This window comes from Bos javanicus, chromosome 3 (assembly GCF_032452875.1).
Source record: "Bos javanicus breed banteng chromosome 3, ARS-OSU_banteng_1.0, whole genome shotgun sequence".
Taxonomy (NCBI): domain Eukaryota; kingdom Metazoa; phylum Chordata; class Mammalia; order Artiodactyla; family Bovidae; genus Bos; species Bos javanicus.
This window is the reverse complement of record NC_083870.1, coordinates 74,651,311-74,671,593: the sequence shown is the minus strand read 5'-3', so window position 1 is coordinate 74,671,593 and position 20,283 is coordinate 74,651,311.

Genomic DNA, 20,283 nt, shown 5'->3' with positions numbered 1-20,283 from the left:
CTATATGCAGTTCAAGAAGCAACAGTTAGAACTGGACATGGAACAACAGACTGGTTCCAAATAGGAAAAGGAGTATGTCAAGGTTGTATATTGTCACTGTGCTTATTTAACTTCTATGCAGAGTACATCATGAGAAACACTGGGATGGAAGAAGCACAAGCTGGAATCAAGATTGCCAGGAGAAATATCAATAACCTTAGATATGCAGGTGACACCACCCTTATGGCAGAAAGTGAAGAGGAACTAAAGAGCCTCTTGATGAAAGTGAAAGAGGAGAGTGAAAAAGTTGGCTTAAAGCTCAACATTCAGAAAACAAAGATCATGGCATGTGGTCCCATTGCTTCATGGCAAATAGATGGGGAAACAGTGGTAACAGTGGCTGACTTAATTTTTGAGGGCTCCAAAATTGCCGGGGACCAGCCCCAGCTGATCCAAGGTATTCGAAGGAGAGACGGCCTAGGCGACTATTTATATGCTAATTAGAGATATAAAGAATAATAGAATGAGGATAGCTCAGTAGGAAAATTCAGTGGAGAAAAGAGGCTGAGTAGCTTGGTTTACGCGGGAGACCAATAAAACTTCAAGACAAGAAGTTTGCACCACTTACGTAGGCCGCAGGCGCCCTCTCGAATAGCGGAAGGTGCCTCATCCTAGACACCTTCTCGAGTGGGTCTTAGAAGCCCAGGCATAATTAGTAAGCGTGGTGGGTTCCGCGCTCCAGATGGAGACTTCAGCCAGAATGTGAAAAGAATGACATGGGGAGACCAAGCGCTGGTGAGCAAGGCCCGTAGCTTTATTTTCAACAGGGGCTTACATACCCTAAGTTACACATAGAGGATAATAGGGGATGCAAAGTCAGCAGTCTTTGATTCTTATCAAAAACCAGGGTTTCTTTCCTGCAAATTTATCGTATACAAATGGTTTAAGTGATTTACATCATCTTCTGGCCAGAAGGCCTACTAACATTTTATGACCCTTGACAAGGACTTATCGACAAAGACTTATTTTCTCTAAGAGTAATTATTTTAAGGTTTGGCGCCATCTTCCGAAGGTAAAATTGCATTCCTATAGGGTGGATGTGTAATGGGTTTACAACAAAGGAAAGAATTTATTACCTTAAAGGTCTAAAGTTACTAACACCAAGGCCACTACTTATTTTTTTCTATATACCAACTATATTAATTAATACACATTCAAGGATACAATTCAGGGGATGTGAAAACTTGGCAACAAGCATTGACTCATCAATGAAATCCTTTACTAGTCTTATTCTGACAGTTTCTAATTCTCTGAGAGGCTCTAAGCTATTTGAATATCTTAAGCTTCCCGTGCCTCTCGAGGCTGGGAGACTGTAAACAATCGTATGCGTAGCTGTAGGAGTCAGGGTAAACTTGTCAGGTGAGTTAGAGAGCCATCTGAGGGGTTTGGATTTAAACAGTCCTAATTGCCCAGGAACTTTATTAATTGGAGCTGTAAGTTAACTCTTTGACAGAGAGAGCGAGATGGTGGTAGGGGACAGCCCCCAGTAAAGTCAGAGGTGAGAGCACAAAGCAATAAAATAGGCAGACTCTGGTTTTTTGGGGGAAGATACTCGAGAATATCCGGGGGGACTCCCGAGGCTCGATCCCGCCGTTGCGTATGCCGAGCTCCTTCCTCATGACCTTTGTCACAAACGGAATGTCTCTCGCCGGCTCCCGGCACAAAATCACTGTAGATGGTGACTCCAGCCATGAGATTAAAAGACACTTTCTCATTGGAAGGAAAGTTATGACCAACCTAGACAGTATATTAAAAAGCAGAGACATTACTTTGCCAACAAAGGTCCATATAGTCAAAGCTATGGTTTTTCCAGTAGTCACATATGGATGTGAGAGTTGGACCATAAATAAAGCTGAGCACCGAAGAATTGATGCTTTTGAACTGTGGTGTTGGAGAAGACTCTTGAGAGGTCCTTGGACTACAAGGAGATCCAGCCAGTCCATCCTGAAGGAAATCAATCCTGAATATTCATTGGAAGGACTGATGTTGAAGCTGAAACTCCAGTACTTTGGCCACCTGATGTGAAGAGCTGACTCATTTAAGAAGACCCTGATGCTGGGAAAGATTGAAGGCAGGAGGCGAAGGGGACGACAGAGGATGAGATGGTTAGATGGCATCACTGACTCAATGGACATGAGTTTGAGTAAGCTCCGGAAGTTGGTGATGGACAGGGAGGTGCAGCATTCTGCAGTCCATGGGATTGCAAAAAGTCGGACATGACTGAGCGACTGACCTGAATTGACTGAATATAAATGATAAGATGTAAAACAAAGAATTTAAGGACAAAGATCATATTCTTTGTTAATGTGCTTGGATCAAGATAGTTAAAAATGAATGAAATATGTGGTATGATTGACATTCTTTTGTGTAAATGAAGAAGCCTCAATGTTATTCTTGCCTTGGTGGATGACCAACCTTCCTCTCTGTAGAGATGGATTGGATTGAGTTACCATGAAACAGCACTTCAGGCACTATCTCCATCTTTGAGCATTGAGATCATCCATAATGCTATAGCAGAGAGGACAAAGAGTAATATCCAAAAAGAAAATGCTGCTTAAAATCCACATAATGAGGAGATATTTTCATTGGTTCTGTAGATGTCACCCTGTCCACTCTAAGACGTTGGCATATGGTGAGTAGTTCTGTGAGTATGGACAGAGGGAGATCAGTAATGGTAGAGAGATCAGTGAAATCCCCAAAGGTGATGAGTTTTTTATCACTAGTTAAGCAGAATAGTCAGAGTGACTCAACAGTTTTATCTTCTATAGTGGGAAATTTATTGGAAAATAGTGAGAAATTCATTGAGGAGTATTCTGAGTGACTCTGTCTCATGGAAGTGAACATCTTAATGAGTTAGTGAGGCCAGGCAAGGAAGCTGCAGACACAAGGGGAGTAGTGGTCCTGTCTTCTGTCTCTGAAGATGGTTTGAGGATGTCACATCCAGCATAGTGATCCTAGTCAGGGTGAAACTTGACAGTGAGCTGACAATAAATTTCTCACTGCACTTGGGTAAGACAACATACATTTGCTGTTGTCATTTAGTTGTTAAGTCATGCCCGAATCTTTGCGACCCCGTGGACTGACTGTAGCCCACCAGGTTCCTCTGTGCATGGTATTTCCCAGGCAAAAATACTGGAGTGAGTTGCCATTTCCTTCTGCAGTAGATCTTCCTGGACCAAGGATCGAACCCATGTCTCCTGCTTGGACAGCATACGTGGATTAGTGCATTTTTTCTTTCATGGTGCATGAACTTCTGATTTTCAGTGATGCCCTTTGTTCTGTAAGTCAGTGTCTCCTTATTCCTTAATCTACCTGGTTATTAAATGAGACAAGGTTGGAAATGAAATTGTCTTAAAGAGTGGTATTTACAGCTAGCTGGCCCTGAATATTAATCCATAATTTAATATAAAGATAAAGAGGTTAAGTGATCGACCCAAGTCTGTGAGCAGTGGATACATTCATCTCAGCTGTCTTTTTTCAAAGGCAACTTAGGTATCTTCCCATGGGAGAAAAGCCAGGTATCATAACTAAATTACTCTGGATCCTGTTGTTAAATCACAGGCATTGTCTTGTTGCTGAGCACATACTTTATGATTATGTTAGCTATTGTAAAGACTTGACACCAAGGGAGATGTATGCTGGGATGAAAACATCTTTTACTCATCAAGGCATTTCTCCTAAGGAGATGTTTCCTGATTGGTGCTTTAGTATTCTGGCTACACTGGTGTTCAAAAAGACATCATTTCTCCTCTCTCAACATCTCTCTCTCTCTATTTTCTTTTTTATTCATTCATTAAAAATATTATAAACCTATTACAAGCCAGATACTGTTAGGCTCCAACAAAATAGATTGAACAAATGGACATAATTTTACCTCAAGGGTCATATATTCTTATTCCAAATAAACACATTTAATCACACTAGAAAGTAATATGTAAAATTTTAGGAAAGTAAAGGGAACAATGAGAGTAATTAGGAGAGCTTGGAAATGGAGCTTCCTGGAAGAACTAATGTCTTGGCCAAGTCCTAAAACCTAAAAAGGAGTAAGCCACGTGAAGTAAGAAGCTGGGGTAGAGCATGTGGAAGAAAGGAGGGACAAAAAGGTCCAAGGCCAGGAAAGAGCACGTCTTTCAAGGGACTGAAAGTTTCCACCGTGGCTGGATTGTGGGAGTGGACTGGGAAGTTGCACGTGACATCACATAATTATACTTTCTGAAACCTTTTTAAGGAGGATGAACCTTATCTTGGGAGCAATGAAGAGGTGTTGAAGGCCTTTAAATTTGGCCTGACATGGATGAATTTGCATTTTAGAAACATTTTGTTCTCTCCTCTCTTTTTCTTTCTTAATATACATATGGTATATATTATGAAATATGTCAAGGTAGATTGAACTTTTTCAGGTGTTTGTACTGTGGAAAAGGCTCCCCGCCCCCCCCCCCCCCCCCATAGCTGAGCTGGTAAAGAACCCACCTATCAATGCAGGAGATACAAGAGATGTGGGTTTGATCCTCGGGTTGGGACGATCCTTTGGAGAAGGAAATGGTAACCCACTTCAGTGCTCTTGCCTGAAAAATTCCATGGACAGACGGAGCCTGGTGGGCTATATAGTTCACGGGGTCAGAAAGCATTGAACATGACTGAGCAGGCACGCACGCTGTGGAAGAGTCTGGAAACAATCTGGTAAACTCTAGTGGGAGATATAAATCGTAAATTAGTTGCATGGCATCCAACAAACAGTGACTATGACAGCGGTCTTCTGATAACTTTGTTTAGAAAATACTGCTGACTGATGATATCATAGACGTCACTTGTCTGCAACGTCTGCTGTTAAACGGAGCAAGTAAAGGAGTTGTTGATGAATTGTGTCTCTTAGTTGCAGGTGACAGAAATCAAAGTTGGCCTAACTTCAGCAGGAATGGGAGTATATCAGTTCATTTATTGAAGGGTCTGGAGTGGTTGGAAGCAGAGATTTGATCCATCTTCCTACTTGTTTACTTTATATCTCATGTGCATTATCCATGAGGAATAAGAGAGAATGCTGGCTCTTCAGGTGTCTTAGATTAGATTCTTCAGAAGCAGATCCTGAAAGTGATTTATTAGGAAGTGTGCCTTTAAAAATCTGATCGAGGGATGGAGACTGGAGACAGGAAAGGGAAGGAAGTTAAACAAAGTTGTGAAACCAAGCAAAGCCCCACAGAAGGTAACTATGGCTTCACTCCCAGTGGGACCCTGGAGATGGAGTTGATCTCCTCTCAGCCTTATCCCAATTAACAGGTGCCGCTAGAGAAATGTTAAGTTTCTAGGCACTTTCAGCTATATGTGTGCATGTGGGAATTTAGCATCCTGAGGACAATCCTTCAACAGAGAGAAGCAGGTATGTGAAAATGGTGACAAGATCAGTAAGCATGTGAATGGGGCATTAACATATCTGCTCTGTCTTCATTTCCTTCCCAACAACCCTTTCTTACCCTCCTCTCTCCTCAGCAGTTTCTGTTAAATCACAGATTCAAGTTTGATTGAAGGGTGGTAAAACATCCACTCTTTCTTTCTATCACTGTGACCTGCAGTGATGGTGAAATATTATGTTTGGTGCAGTTTAGGCCATATGTCTGGCTGCAAACCAGAATGAGACTGTATATCACTAGAGGCAAAGGAAAGGGGATTCTAGTCAAACGGATATTATGCATGTTTCCTGAGCACCGTATCAATATGGTCTCCATTCAGTCTCATATTTTACATTGAAGCATTATATAGAACTAACTCCCCAAGGACAACAGCCAGGGAGATAAAGCCAGACCACTGTTGTACTAGTCTGTGTTCTTACACAACAATCAGATGTGTTAACTTAGGCAGAAAAAGAATTCATAGCTCAAAGAAGCATAGCAAGCCTGGAGAACTAGGATAGACAAGAATGAAATGAGACCTCTACAGCCAATTTCCAGACCCAAGAATCATCTGACAAGTACGGTTACCACCACATACCCACTGCCATCATGGCCAGGACCTACCTTGTAGGGCACTTGCTGTGGGGGCACCTGGACACTCATCTTCATGCAGGGAGTCAGCTCTAACTAACTCTGCATTCACAATAAGTACATAGTGAAGATATTTTATTTAGGTTTCCTTATGAGTTGGATAGAGGGGCATGTGGCCTGGAAGACAGCAACAAATCCATCTACCAGCTCCCATTTGGGAGTTGTCAAGTTGAGAAAAAATATTTTAGAGCTTTTGGAAAATGCATTTTATTTAGACTAGCTGTCATTTTTCTTGGCTTGTGAAATTATTAATATTACTCTAGCGTGGAGAAGGCAATGGCAACCCACTCCAGTACTTGTGCCTGGAAAATCCCATGGACGGAAGAGCCTGGTGGGCTGCAGTCCATGGGGTCGCTGGGAGTCGGACACGACTGAGTGACTTCACTTTCACTTCTCACTTTCATGCATTGGAGAAGGGAATGGCAACCCACTCCAGTGTTCTTGCCTGGAGAATCCCAGGGATGGGGGAGCCTGGTGGGCTGCCGTCTATGGGGTCACACAGAGTTGGACACGACTGAAGTGACTTAGCAGCAGCAGCGTCAGTGCAGTTTATGAAGAGGCAGCGTATTATTGTATTTAGTGCTTGATGCTCCTAAGTACCATGGGACATCCAAAGAAACATCACGGGAGCAATACGTGATGGATTTTCTTTCCTGGACATTTGGCTTACTGATCAGTGGGCTCTTCTGAAGCTCTAAGCCAAAAAAAAAAAAAAAAAAATACTTTTTGAAGTATACTTTGCCTGCCTATAGTACATGCTGCAGAGCTGCAGAACTTCCTTGAAAAACAAAAACATCCTGTGTCTCTCTGGAGGGGCTGAGAAAAGCACAGCTTGCTCAACTGGTCTGCCTTGGGCAATTGTGATGGAAGTGAAATTGCAATCAGGAGCCACAGTAGTCCCTTTTGTGTATTCGATCCTCTCCTTCAGAAATACAGTTACTTGCTCATTCTTTTCTCTTGTTGACTCTTAACTTTTCTTTTTTTAACTGCCCTTGTCTCCCTTCCATTCTACTCTCCCCAAGTCATCACATCCTCTGACAAAACTTCAACCCTTGTTTTCAGAGAGTGCACCCCCAGACCTCCATGTCCATACCTCAGCTGCTGTATTCCCATTTTGGGTAACAGCATTGCTTACTTCCCAGGCCAGAGACCTGAATGTCATTTTTGACGGCATCATCCCTCTTACCAAATTCTTGAACAGTTCAAACTTGAAAGGCCACAAACCTAAATGTTTTTAGCTTTTTTTCCAAAATCTCTGCCTCTAGCAGTACTAAATTAACCTCCCTTTCCTACCTCTTAAGACCATTTTAGGATGATTCTATACCTTTTGGTTGTTTGCAAAACCCAATCTCATTCAATATAAAACTCCAATCTGGGGCTTCCCTGGTGGGCCAGTGGTTAAGAATCCGTCTTGCAATGCAGGGAACACAAGTTCAATACCTGACTGGGGAACTAAGATACCACATGCCGCAGAGCAACTGAGCCCACACACCACAACTTTTGAGCCCACTGCCACATCTAGAGACTGTGCAGTGCAATTAAAGATCCCGAATGACACAATGAGGATCCAAGTGCTGCATCTAAGACCCAATGCAACTAAAAAATAAACAAACAAAAATTTAAAAATGAATAAAGCTTCAGTCTGAGACCCATATGGATCTCATATTTTCCTTTCCTCAGAGTGCTGATAGATCTTTAGCTTGAGAAGCTGACTGCGTAGGGCAGAAGAGTGTGGTCTGTGCTTTTACTTCTCCTCTTCCTTTATCAGATTATATAAGAACTTCTCTGGGTCCCTCTGAAGTCACTTTGCCTCACTGGATATATGAACAATCCTCTGTTGATTGTCATTCTTCCTCTGACCCTGTTCTTAGAAGCACATGTGAATTCTTCAGATTCAGTTCCCTGACGTGGGCACTATGGCTCAGCTCAGCTTTTTGATTGACCCCCACCACCACCTTTCACTTCCTGCCCATCATTCACTATGTCTGCAGAGCCTCCAGTGACCCCCTGTTGGGAAGTTACTAGTCTAGGAAGAGAGAGAATATGAACTGAGAAACAGCAGTGGAAAAAGTATTAGCAAAATTAACGTTAAGAGCTACTGACTGTCTGCCATATGGCCAGAGCTGCACTGTATCCTTTCACCTTCCCATAGCAACCTGGCAAAGTAAGGGTCATTGTCCACATTTTTAAGCTAAAACTCAAGAAGGCTGTGTATTTTGCTGCGGATTGTGAAATTGAAAAACTGTCTCCCTTTTTTCCCTTTTCATCCCTGTCCAGATCCTTCCCAGGCTTACACTACCACCTGAATATCCATCAGCCTAAGTGCCATGAGAACTTGCTGCTATAATACACCACTTCCAGGATGACTGCAGGCATGCACATTGCACCACACAACCTACATATATTTTTGAAGTGTTTATATGCATTGTACCAATCAGTCTACATGTGTTTTTGAAGTATTTATAGAGTTTTAGGGGCTGGGAAATGATGGTAAGTAAGGCAGCCATGGCCCTGCCATGATGATACTTATAATCTGTTTGGGAAGATGACATCAAAATATAATTAAACAAATAATTAATTGGCATTTGATATATGCAAAAATGGAAAATTTCAGTGTTCCATAAGAGCATCCTAATCTTAGAAGCCAGAAAAGAGTTGTCTGAAAAAGTAGCATTTATGCTAAGACCCAAAGGTTGAATAAGCATTAGGCAGATAGAGAGGTAGGGATGGAGTTGGGACAGGGGCGTAGAAGGTTTCAAGGGAATAGCAAGTGCAGAGCCCTCCAGGAAAGATCAGGGTTGTTGGAGAAGCTGCGAGCTGGTGTCTCTCTTTTTTGTCTCATCAAAGTATACTTGGCCAGTATGCCCCACTCTCTCTGCACCAATCCCAGGATTCTAAGTCTACAGGTATTTATCTGGTGAAACCTAAACTGCCTAGCCATCCACAAGCCTCAGAATTTTCTTTCCCAATTCCACCGAAGCTAAAAAACAAACAAACAAACACCAACAAACTAATCTACACCAGTGTTAAAGATCTCCAAGCCTTCATATACTCTGTTTTTGTTAGGGGAAACACATTGACTAAAACAACCCTCCCTGGCCAGACACCATAGTAGTCATTTGTGTGAGTTTTTTTGCGACAGAAGGTCCTATTATGGAACATGGAACTAATAAGCCACCACCAACCAGAACAGTACAGGAAAGATTGAAAGGAGATGCCACATGTCCTACTACCTCCCAGAATTCCCCTCACTGGAATTTATCTTGACTGAACAATGCGTGCTCCACCAAGAAGGACCCTGAGTCAGAATGATTGACCAGAGACAACCAGGAAGCTAATCTCATTGTCCTAAAACCTGAAACTGCGAACCACTTGGCAGAGCCCTTCTCCTGGGTTTCCTTACCCTCCTGCTCCCCACCCAGGCAACTCTTTCTAATAAAGTCTCTTGCTTTGTCAGCAAGCTCATCTACTCTCCTCTTCAGAGTAATAGACAAGGGCCCACTTTGGGGCCCTGGAAGATGTCCCCATTGCTGCAACATTTTCAGGATCATTTGTATTTGAACAAGAAGCTTCTGGGTGTAGCAGTGCTTACTTGATAAAGAGTGACTTCTCCATAAAGGGGGATTTCAGTTCTTTGAACAGGAATTTCATTTGCTTTGGGGAGTTGGGGAATGAGCCAAGATTACTCATGATCAATAAAGATCATATTATCTGAAGGCAAGCTTGTGATTATCTCACACATGTTGACACCAGTAATGAGATGCCAAACTTCATAATTTAGCATTAACTAGAAATATAATCATTCCTATTTATTAACATAATTAAACATTTACAGCATTTTCTTTTTATGAAAATTAAAACTTTGAAATGCCCCCTGGAAGGTGAGAATAAATAGAGATTTTAATCTGTGGCAACTGAGTACATTGAGTACAAAAGCAGATTTTGTATTCTTTTCATCGTTGTTGAGCTGTGCTATAACCTATGGTAGTAGTTTGTAGCAGTGTTAATCGCTCAATCATGTCCAATTCTTTGTGACCCCATGGACTGTAGACTGCCAGGCTCCTCTGTCCATGGGATTCTCCAGGCAAGAATACTTGAGTGGGTTGCCATTCCCTTCTCTGGGAGGTCTTCCTGACCCAGGAATTGAACCTAGGTCTCCTGCATTGCAGGCAGATTCTTCACCATCTGAGCCACCAGGAAACAGCAGTCAGATCTTCCAGCCAAAGCAATTGCTTTCTCAGCTGTGGTGCCCTGTCCTCTTAGGTGTGAGCTCCATGGGGCTGGTGAGTTCAGGTAGTTCTGATGCTTACAGTGATTTCTTTCTGGCCCTGAGGGAGAATGAAATGACAAGTTTGAAATACTTCAATGTCATGTCTAACCATAAATAGGCAGTGCAAAAGCCACATTGCTAAGGATCAAAAAGTTAAAGGGAGGCTTGAGTACTCTAAGTAATCAATGAGGATTCTTCAAGATGAGCTCATTAAATTAACATGGACTGCAAAAGCATTTGTCAATATTATACATGTTGTCTTAGACTGGATTAATAAAAGATTCATAAGTGCTCTAGTTCTATTGACTTTGCAAATTTGAGTCTTAAAATGATTGCCTTCTTTGCATGTGTAGTTTACTGGTAAATTTTTATAGATATTCTAGCTCCATGCCAGGCATCGATTAGCACTTCTTATTCATGCCAGTATATCCAGTCGTTTCTGCTCTACCACAATTGCATGCCTTTCTTATGGTCTATGTATTCGTATGTATATTCATATCTTGGCTTATTCCAAAATGATTTTGACACAGTTCAGCAGATTGGAGAGGTTCAGTACTAGACTTTATGATCGTTTTTGGTTTCTCAGAGGTTATTTTAAAACTCACAATATTTTTATTGGAAAAATGTAAAGATTCCCTCTGGATATTAAAAAAATATTTTAATACTTTTATATATATGGCTGAGTTGATTTACTGTTCACTTGAAACTATCACAACATTGTTAATCAGCTACGTGCATGCATGCTAAGTCATTTCAGGCGTATCTGACTCTCTGACTCCATGCACTGTCAGGCTCCTCTGTTCGTGGGATTCTCCAGGCAAGAACACTAGAGTGGGTTGTCATGCCCTCCTCCTGGGGATCTTCCCAACCCAGGGATCAAACCCAGGTCTCCTGCATTGGCAGGCAGGTTCTTTGCCACTAGCACCACCTGGGTCGCACAAAGTCGGACACGACTGAAGCACCACCTGGGAAGCTCTAATAGGCTATGCTGCTGCTGCTAAGTCGCTTCAGTCGTGTCCGACTCTGTGCGACCCCATAGACGGCAGCCCACCAGGCTTCCCCGTCCCCGGGATTCTCCAGGCAAGAACACTGGAGTGGGTTGCCATTTCCTTCTCCAATACAAAATAAAAAATTTAAAAAAAAAGGATTATTTACCATGAAAAACGAGTTTTTGAATTCTTTAGAAAGATATGGCCTATTTAAATAAGCTAATACATCTGATGCTGAGATGTGAGTCTGATTCAAAATGCAAAACTCTATAGCTGTTACCAAAGAAACTGTTTCATTTATTAGCTATCTACTGGGGTACAATTTAGCTTCCTGAGAAATCTTTAATTGGAGACTCCTTGTCCTAGGTCTGCTGAGGTTGTTAATGTGTATCCAGTGGTCATAACTTCTCTTGTAACAGCTGAGGCCAGGTGCATGCAACAGAAAGTAATTTTTTTCAAGGGCAAAAAACAAGGGTTGATACTTTCAGAACCTCCTGAGATTAGCGGATGTTTTTTAGGTTTTGTATAAATTGCTTTGATGGAAAAAGCAAATAAGAGTCCTCTAATGACTGAGAACTACATACAAGGCAAAGCTTTTGAATTCTATGATGATAGTCAAATTTAATATTAAAACAGGATAAGAATATTCAAAATCAAGTCATTATTTTAAAAAAATTATTGAATTATATCTAGGTGTTTCTATTTAAAATCATTATAGAGTATTTATTTTTAATAAGTCCCAGAATGGCAATGATGCTTAAATTTTTTGCCTGATTTCCTTCTCCCTGTTGTCCAAATCAGGTGAAATTTCAATTGATCAGTTCAGTTCAGTTCAGTTCAGTCGCTCAGTCGTGTCTGACTCTTTGCGACCCCATGAATCACAGCACACCAGGCCTCCCTGTCCATCACCAACTCCCAGAGTTCACTCAAACTCACATCCATCGAGTCAGTGATGCTATCCAGCCATCTCATCCTCTGTCGTCCCCTTCTCCTCCTGCCCCCAATCCCTCCCAGAATCAGAGTCTTTCCCAATGAGTCAACTCTTCGCATGAGGTGGCCAAAGTACTGGAGTTTCAGCTTTAGCATCATTCCTTTCAAAGAAATCCCAGGACTGGTCTCCTTCAGAATGGACTGGTTGGATCTCCTTGCAGTCCAAGGGACTCTCAAGAGTCATCCCCAGCACCACAGTTCAAAAGCATCAATTCTTCAGTGCTCAGCTTTCTTCACAGTCCAACTCTCGCATCCGTACATGACCACAGGAAAAACCACAGCCTTGACTAGACGGACCTTTGTTGGCAAAGTAATGTCTCTGCTTTTCAATATGCCGTCTAGGTTGGTCATAACTTTTCTTCCAAGGATACCATTTATTTATTGATTTTTTTCAAGGAAAATCTGTTGATTTTGCCAAAAACTATTTGGGATATCATGGATACAGAACACAGTCTATGCTCGCAAGGGTTTACCACAGGCCAGTGGTATAAATAGTGGAAAACTTAACCCTTACAGTACAGTGTATCCTAAATTCTTGTTGTTTAGTCACTAAGTCATGTCTGACTATTTTGCAACCCTATGGACTAGTCCTCCAGGCTCCTCTGTCCATGGAATTTCCCAGGCAAGAATACTGGAGTTAGTGTGTATCTCATAAATGCCATAACAAAGATGTGCATGAACATTATGAGAATATAAAGAAACAGCATAGAGGAAGATACCTAACCCATCCCAGAAGGAGGAAGATAGGGACTTAGAAAAGTCTCCTTAGAGGGGGCAGTATCTCTGTTGAAAGTTGACTAAGAACTTAAGAACTACAGGTACAAAGAGAGAAAGGCTAAGTTCCAAACACTATTTTTCATCCAGTATTAGCTTTTTACATTGTATATAAATTTAAAGCTAATAACCAAATATGAAAATATACTAAAAAGCAACAAAATACAAGATAATATAATGTTGAATCAGGAGTAAGAATATGACCAGAGTTAAGAAGAGATAACCCAGAAATTATTTTTATTATATATAAGAATGATATTTAGAGATTAATATATTATAAATGAAGTATCACAAAACAATGGGGGATGAAATAGGTTATTATATAAATTATGTTAGGAAAATTGATGTTTGGGGAGAAAAAATCAAGTTGATTTTCCCACTATCAGTTCAGTTCAGTCATTCACTTGTGTCAGACTCTTTGTGACCCTAAGGACTGCAGCATGCCAGGCTTCCCTGTCCATCACCAACTGGGAGAGTTCACTCAAACTCATGTCCATCTAGTGGGTGATGCCATCCAACGATCTCATCCTCTGTCATTCCCTTCTTTTCCTGCCTTCAATCTTTCCCAGTATCAGGGTCTTTTAAAATGAGACAGTTCTTCACATCAGGTGGCCAAAGAATTGGAGCTTCAGCTTCAACATCAGTCCTTCCAGTGAATATTCAGGACTGATTTCCTTTAGGATTCACTGGCTGGATCTCTTTGTAGTCCAAGGGATTCCCAAGAGTCTTCTTCAACACCACAATTCAAAAGCATCAATTCTTCAGCACTCAGCTTTCTTTATAGTCCAACTCTCACATCCATATATAACTATTGGAAAAACCATAGCTTTGACTATACAGGCCTTTATCAGCAAAGTAATGTCTTTGCTGTCTAGGTTGGTCATAACTTTTCTTCCAAGGAGCAAGTGTCTTTTAATTTCATGGCTGTAGTCACCATCTGGAGTGATTTTGGAGCCCCCCAAAATAAATTAAAAATATTTCCCACTATAACATATGCCAAAATTAATTCCAGGTGAATGGCAAAGTTTATATAAAAAAATGAAATCATTAAAAGGAACAGAAAAATGTGAATGAATTTTAGCTTTTCCTAATATGATGCACTCAATATGCCAGCAAATTTGGAAAACTCAGCAGTGGCCACAGGACTGGAAAAGATCAGTTTTCATTCTAATCCCAAAGAAAGGCAATGCCAAAGAATGCTCAAACTACCGCACAATTGCACTCATCTCACACGCTAGTAAAGTAGTGCTCAAAATTCTCCAAGCCAGGCTTCAGCAATACGTGAACTGTGAACTTCCAGATGTTCAAGCTGGTTTTAGGAAAGGCAGAGGAACCAGAGATCAAATTGCCAACATCTGCTGGATCATGGAAAAAACAAGAGAGTTCCAGAAAAACATCTATTTCTGCTTTATTGACTATGCCAAAGCCTTTGACTGTGTGGATCACAATAAACTGTGGGAAATTCTGAAAGAGATCTGACCTGCCTCTTGAGAAACCTGTATGCAGGTCAGGACCAAACAGTTAGAACTGGACATGAAACAACAGACTGGTTCCAAATAGGAAAAGGAGTACATCAAGGCTGTATATTGTCACCCTGCTTATTTAAGTTATATGCAAAATACATCATGAGAAACGCTGGGCTGGAGGAAGCACAAGCTGGAATCAAGATTGCTGGGAGAAATATCAATAACCTCAGATATGCAGATGACACCACCCTTATGGCAGAAGGTGAAGAGGAACTAAAAAGCCTCTTGATGATAGTGAAAGAGGAGAGTGAAAAAGTTGGCTTAAAGCTCACATTCAGAAAACTAAGATCGTGGCATCTTGTCCATCACTTCATGGCAAATAGATGAGGAAAGAGTGGAAACAGTGGCAGACTTTATTTTTCTGGGCTCCAAAATCACTGCAGATGGTGATTGCAGCCATGAAATTAAAAGACGCTTACTCCTTGGAAGGAAAGTTATGACCAACCTAGACAGCATATAAAAAACCAGAAACATTACTTTGCCAACAAAGGTCTGTCTAGTCAAGGTTATGGTTTTTCCAGTAGTCATGTATGGATTGAGAGTTAGACTAAAAAGAAAACTGAGAGCCAAAGAATTGATGCTTTTGAACTGTAGTGTTGGAAAAGACTCTTGAGAGTCCCTTGGGCTGCAAGGAGATCCAACCAGTCCATCCTAAAGGAGATCATTCCTGGGTGTTCATTGGTAGGACTGATTTTGTAGCTGAAACTCCAATATTTTGGCTACTTGATGTGAAGTGCTGACTCATTTGAAAAGGCTGTGAGGCTGGGAAAGATTGAGGGCAGGAGAAGAAGGGGACGACAGAGGCTGAGATGGTTGGATGGCATCACTGACACAATGAACATGGGTTTGGGTGGACTCCAGGAGTTGGTGATGGACAGGGAGGCCTGGCATGCTGCCGTTCATGGGGTCATAAAGAGTCGGACACGACTGAGTGACTGAATTGAACTGAATATGATGAAAAATATAATGGTAGGTATTGCTCTATTGGACTTCATAAAAAAAACTGTGTACCAAAATTATATTTTGGCAAGCTGGGAAAATTTTAGCCAAAAAAATGTTGCATAGTTTACTTAATACAAAAAAGTCAGTTCCAGTCCAATAAGAAGATCTAATATTACAATAAAATGGGAAAAGAGCATGAGAAGAAATTTCTGCCTAAATGAAGCTCTTGAAGTGAAGTGACGTGAAAGTCACTCAGTCTTGCCTGACTTTTTGCGACCCCATGGACTATACATCCATGGAATTCTCCAGGCCAGAATACTGGAGTGGGTAGCGTTTCCCTTCTCCAGGTTATCTTTGTCCTAACCCAGGTATCAAACCCAGGTCTTCTGCATTGAAGGCAGATTCTTTACCAACTGAGCTATCAGGGAAACCCTTATGACAGTTAAAATGGAAAAATAGGGAAGAGCTTATAGAATGATTGGCTACTGTAATAAAATATCATAGACTGGGTGGCTTAAGCAATAGACATCTATTTAATCACACTTCTGAAGGCTGTGAAGTCCAAGATCAAGATGCCAGCATGGTCAGGTTCTGGTGGGAAGTCTTGTTAGTATCCATTTTCTTGCTGTGTCCTCATACATAAGGAAGCAAGTTCTCTGATATGTCTTATGAGGACACTGATCTCATAGTGGAGGCTCCATCATCAAGATCTCATCTAAACCTAATTACCTCCCAAAGTCCCTAGCTTTTAATACCATTACATGGTGTGTGTGTGTGTGTGTGTGTGTGTGTGTGTGTGGTGGGGGAGTGGCCAGGAGTTTAACATATGAATGTGGAAACACAAACATCATAACACAGAGTTAAGACAGCTGAAAATCCATTCTTCCATTAAACAGCAAGAATTTTGGCAAAAATTATCAAAATCAGCTTTTTAAAAATTCTTAATAAACCAAAGCCTGGCAGCAGTGTGAGAGAATTCATTCAAGAAAAGCAACTGACTTTGGATAAGAACAGCAAGCTTTATGGTGTTTTAACTTGTTCTTTTCCACTCCTCTCTTGTTAGCTTCTCAGTAGTTTAAAAACCAGCAATCTCAGAAACAAGGTAACTGTTAAACCTTAAGCCTAGCAGCTACTGGAAGGGAGGGAAAGAGATTGGAACTCCCCCAAAAGCTTTATCTCCAGAGAATTTTCATTAGATGACCTGCATGGTAGCTCCCTGAGAAAGTTTCCTGTTGCTTGACCTGAGTCAAGTCTTGTATCAGGGAAGAGCAGAATCTGACTCTATGTTGGATCTTTTACTTTAACATTTGCTATCTGTTGCTTTTGTTACTATAATCACTGGAAGGACGTTGTCTATAGTGTAAACATTATGTAAACATACATAATGGCCTGCCTCGGGGAACCCTGTCCCTCTGCCTGAATGTTAAACTAAAGTGCTTTTGTTCAGCACACAAGGAGATATTCTGACCTGTCCACTTGTGAATGGCTGCAGAAAGAAGAAATTAACACATCCTCTTGCTGGAGCAGGCCAATCCAGGAGATATTTTACAAGATTTATGGCCTTTTTACTTTATTTCCTCACCTTCCTCTCTCTGTTAGACTGGCATCCAGACCACCATAAGATGATACTCTAGAGGACTAGCCCACTATCTTCTCAAATGCCTGGTTTTCTAAATAAAGCTACTATTTCTTGCCTCCACACCTCATCTCCCAAGTATTGGCTTGTTGTGCTGTGAGATGACCAACTTCTGATTCAGTAACAGCCTCCTTCAGTAAGGAGATGCCTATCCTTACCACAATCAGCAGCACCTGTCACAGATGCCATAGGCATTTGTTCCAGTAGGGGCAGGCAAAAAGTTGGCTAAAATATTTAAAAATAAACTATGGGAAATGAGAAGCCCACAGTGGGATTTGAAAAGCTCTGACATATTTCTAGGGATCTAGAAGGCCATACACACTTGGCAATGTTTTGTGCATCCCCAGGAAGGGCCTGAGAATGTTCTAATTGCCTCTCTGGTTGATCTTGAGATTCTGCATAAGCTGGAAATCAAGACTAAAACACCATTGTAAACTACAGGAGTGTTGAAGGAAGATCCTAACATTCAAAACAGCCCCTCAGGAAAGACTGGAAAACAGTAGGAAGTTGGAGAAAACCAAGTTCTAAAATAATACAGAAGACCAAAAGAGTAAGAAAAGTCAAGACACATTTGAAGAATGGCTGGCTACCGTATATCAAGATTTTTTTTTTACAATTATAGAAATTAAAGCAGTTATATAGTAAAGAAAAATATAGACTTATGTAATGGATGAAAAAATTGTAAAGTACATATGTGAATGTATAAAGACTTGATATCAATGACATAGAAGATATATAAATGACATATAAATATAAACTTGTAACATCTAATTATGTAAAGGCCGTTAAATAGATAAAGGATATATAAATGATAAACGTGGTGTCTCAAAACAGTAAGAAAATACGGTCTGTTCAAAAAAGTAGTGTTGAGTCAGTGGGTTTCCTTGGAAAAGTAAATTTAGGTTCCAGTTCAGTTCAGTTCAGTCAGTCTTGTCTGACTCTGCAACCCCATGGACTGCAGCACACCAGGCTTCCCTGTCCATCACCAACTCCCTGAGTTTACTCAAACTAATGTCCATTGAGTTGGTGATGCCATCCAATCATCTCATCCTCTATCATCCCCTTCTCCTCCTGCCTTCAATCTTCCCCAGCCTCAGGGTCTTTTCCGATGAGTCGGTTCTTCATATCAGGTAGCCAAAGTGTTGGAGTTTCAGCTTCCTTCCAGTTTCAGTCCTTCCAATGAATATTCAGGACTGATTTCCTCTAGGATGGACTGGTTGGAACTCCTTGCCGTCCAAGGGACTCTCAAGAATCTTCTCCAACGCTGTAGTTCAAAAGCATCAATTCTTTGGTGCTCAGCTTTCTTTATAGTCCAACTCTCACATCCATACATGACTACTGGAGAAACCATACCTTGACTAGACAGACCTTTGTTGGCAAAGTAATGTCTCTGCTTTTTAATATGCTGTCTAGGTTGGTCATAGCTTTTCTTCCAAGGAGCAAGCCCCTTTTAATTTCATGGCTGCAATCACCATCTGCAGTGATTTTGGAGCCCCAAAAATAAAGTCTGGTACTGTTTCCACTGTTTCTCCATCTATTTGCCATGAAGTGATTGGACCGGATGCCATGATCTTAGTTTTCTGAATGTTGAGCTTTAAGCCAACTTTTTCACTCTCCTCTTTCACTTTCATCAAGAGGCTTTTTAGTTCCTCTTCACCTTCTGCCATAAGGGTGGTGTCATCTGCATATCTGAGGTTATTATATTTCTCCCGGCAATCCCAGCTTGTGCTTCATTCAGCCCAGAGTTTCTCATGATGTGCTTTACATATAAGTTAAATAAGCAGGGTGACAGTATACAGCCTTGATGTACTCCTTTTCCTATTTGGAACCAGTCTGTTGTTCCATGTCCAGTTCTAACTGTTGCTTCCTCACCTGCATACAGATTTCTCAAGAGGCAGGTCAGGTGGTCTGGTATTCCCATCTCTTGAAGAATTTTCCAGAGTTTGTTGTGGTCCACACAGTCAAAGGCTTTGGCATAGTCAATAAAGCAGAAGTAGATATTTTTCTGGAACTCTCTTGCTTTTTTGATGGTCCAATGGATGTTGGCATTTTGATGTCTGGTTCCTCTGCTTTTTCTAAATTTAGCTTGAAAATCTGGAAGTTACAGTTCACATAATGTAAATTTAGTCCCAACTTCACCCAAAACATAAAAATGAACCTAAAAGAGACTGAAGACTTCAGTATGAAAAAATAAATCTATTAGAAGAAAATATGGTTGCAACATGGTGGGCTAAGTATTCTTAAATATGATACAAAATGTGAGCCATATGAGAAAATTGATAAATATGTTGCAATTAAAATTTTAAAATTTGCATGTCAAAAATAGTTATAAATAAGGAAAAAAAGTAAAGCTGCAGACCTGGGAGTAAATAGTTGCTTTATATATCTAAAAAATTATTATCCTGAATATATAATGAGCTACAAGTCAATTTTTAAAAGAATATGTTTACTCTTAAATATTTTTCTTATTTCTCACCCAGAGTTTCTCTTAAGCATCTGAACTAGAGGAAATAATGCTTAGACTTTCAAATCCAATTCTGTAAAGGTCAGTTAACGTTAGTATCCAATGTTTAGAAAGACTGTCATTGGCAGTTTATCCTATTGCTGAAAATATAGAAAGTTTAAACTTTTTATTCTGATAAATGTAAGAAAAATGCTTAGATCCTTCCTGTCAGAAGATTTATGTGGTGCCTAAATATATCTTACATGTGTTGTGATTAATCTAATTGTGTGTATCTTGTTACTGTTATCCTCCTGCCACTGGGTTTAATTACATTGCATTATGACTGGTAATTAAACAAAACAAAATATCATTATATTATTAGTTGGTTTTATAAGACTTTGAAACATTTTCCTAAGAGCTCTTGTATTTATCACAGCTATCACCGCAGTAATCAGTTCTCCCAGAATAGTTTCTGGTCACTGACTTGTCATGTATACATTTTCCAGTTGCTTGGAATTTGAGCTCAGAAACCACTGATGTGCATTGATTTAGGTGGATTAAAGGTCTTCTATTCAACCAGCTAGATTACAACCATTTTGAAGCAGTCTTACTCTTAAATATGTTCTGTTTTAAATGGGG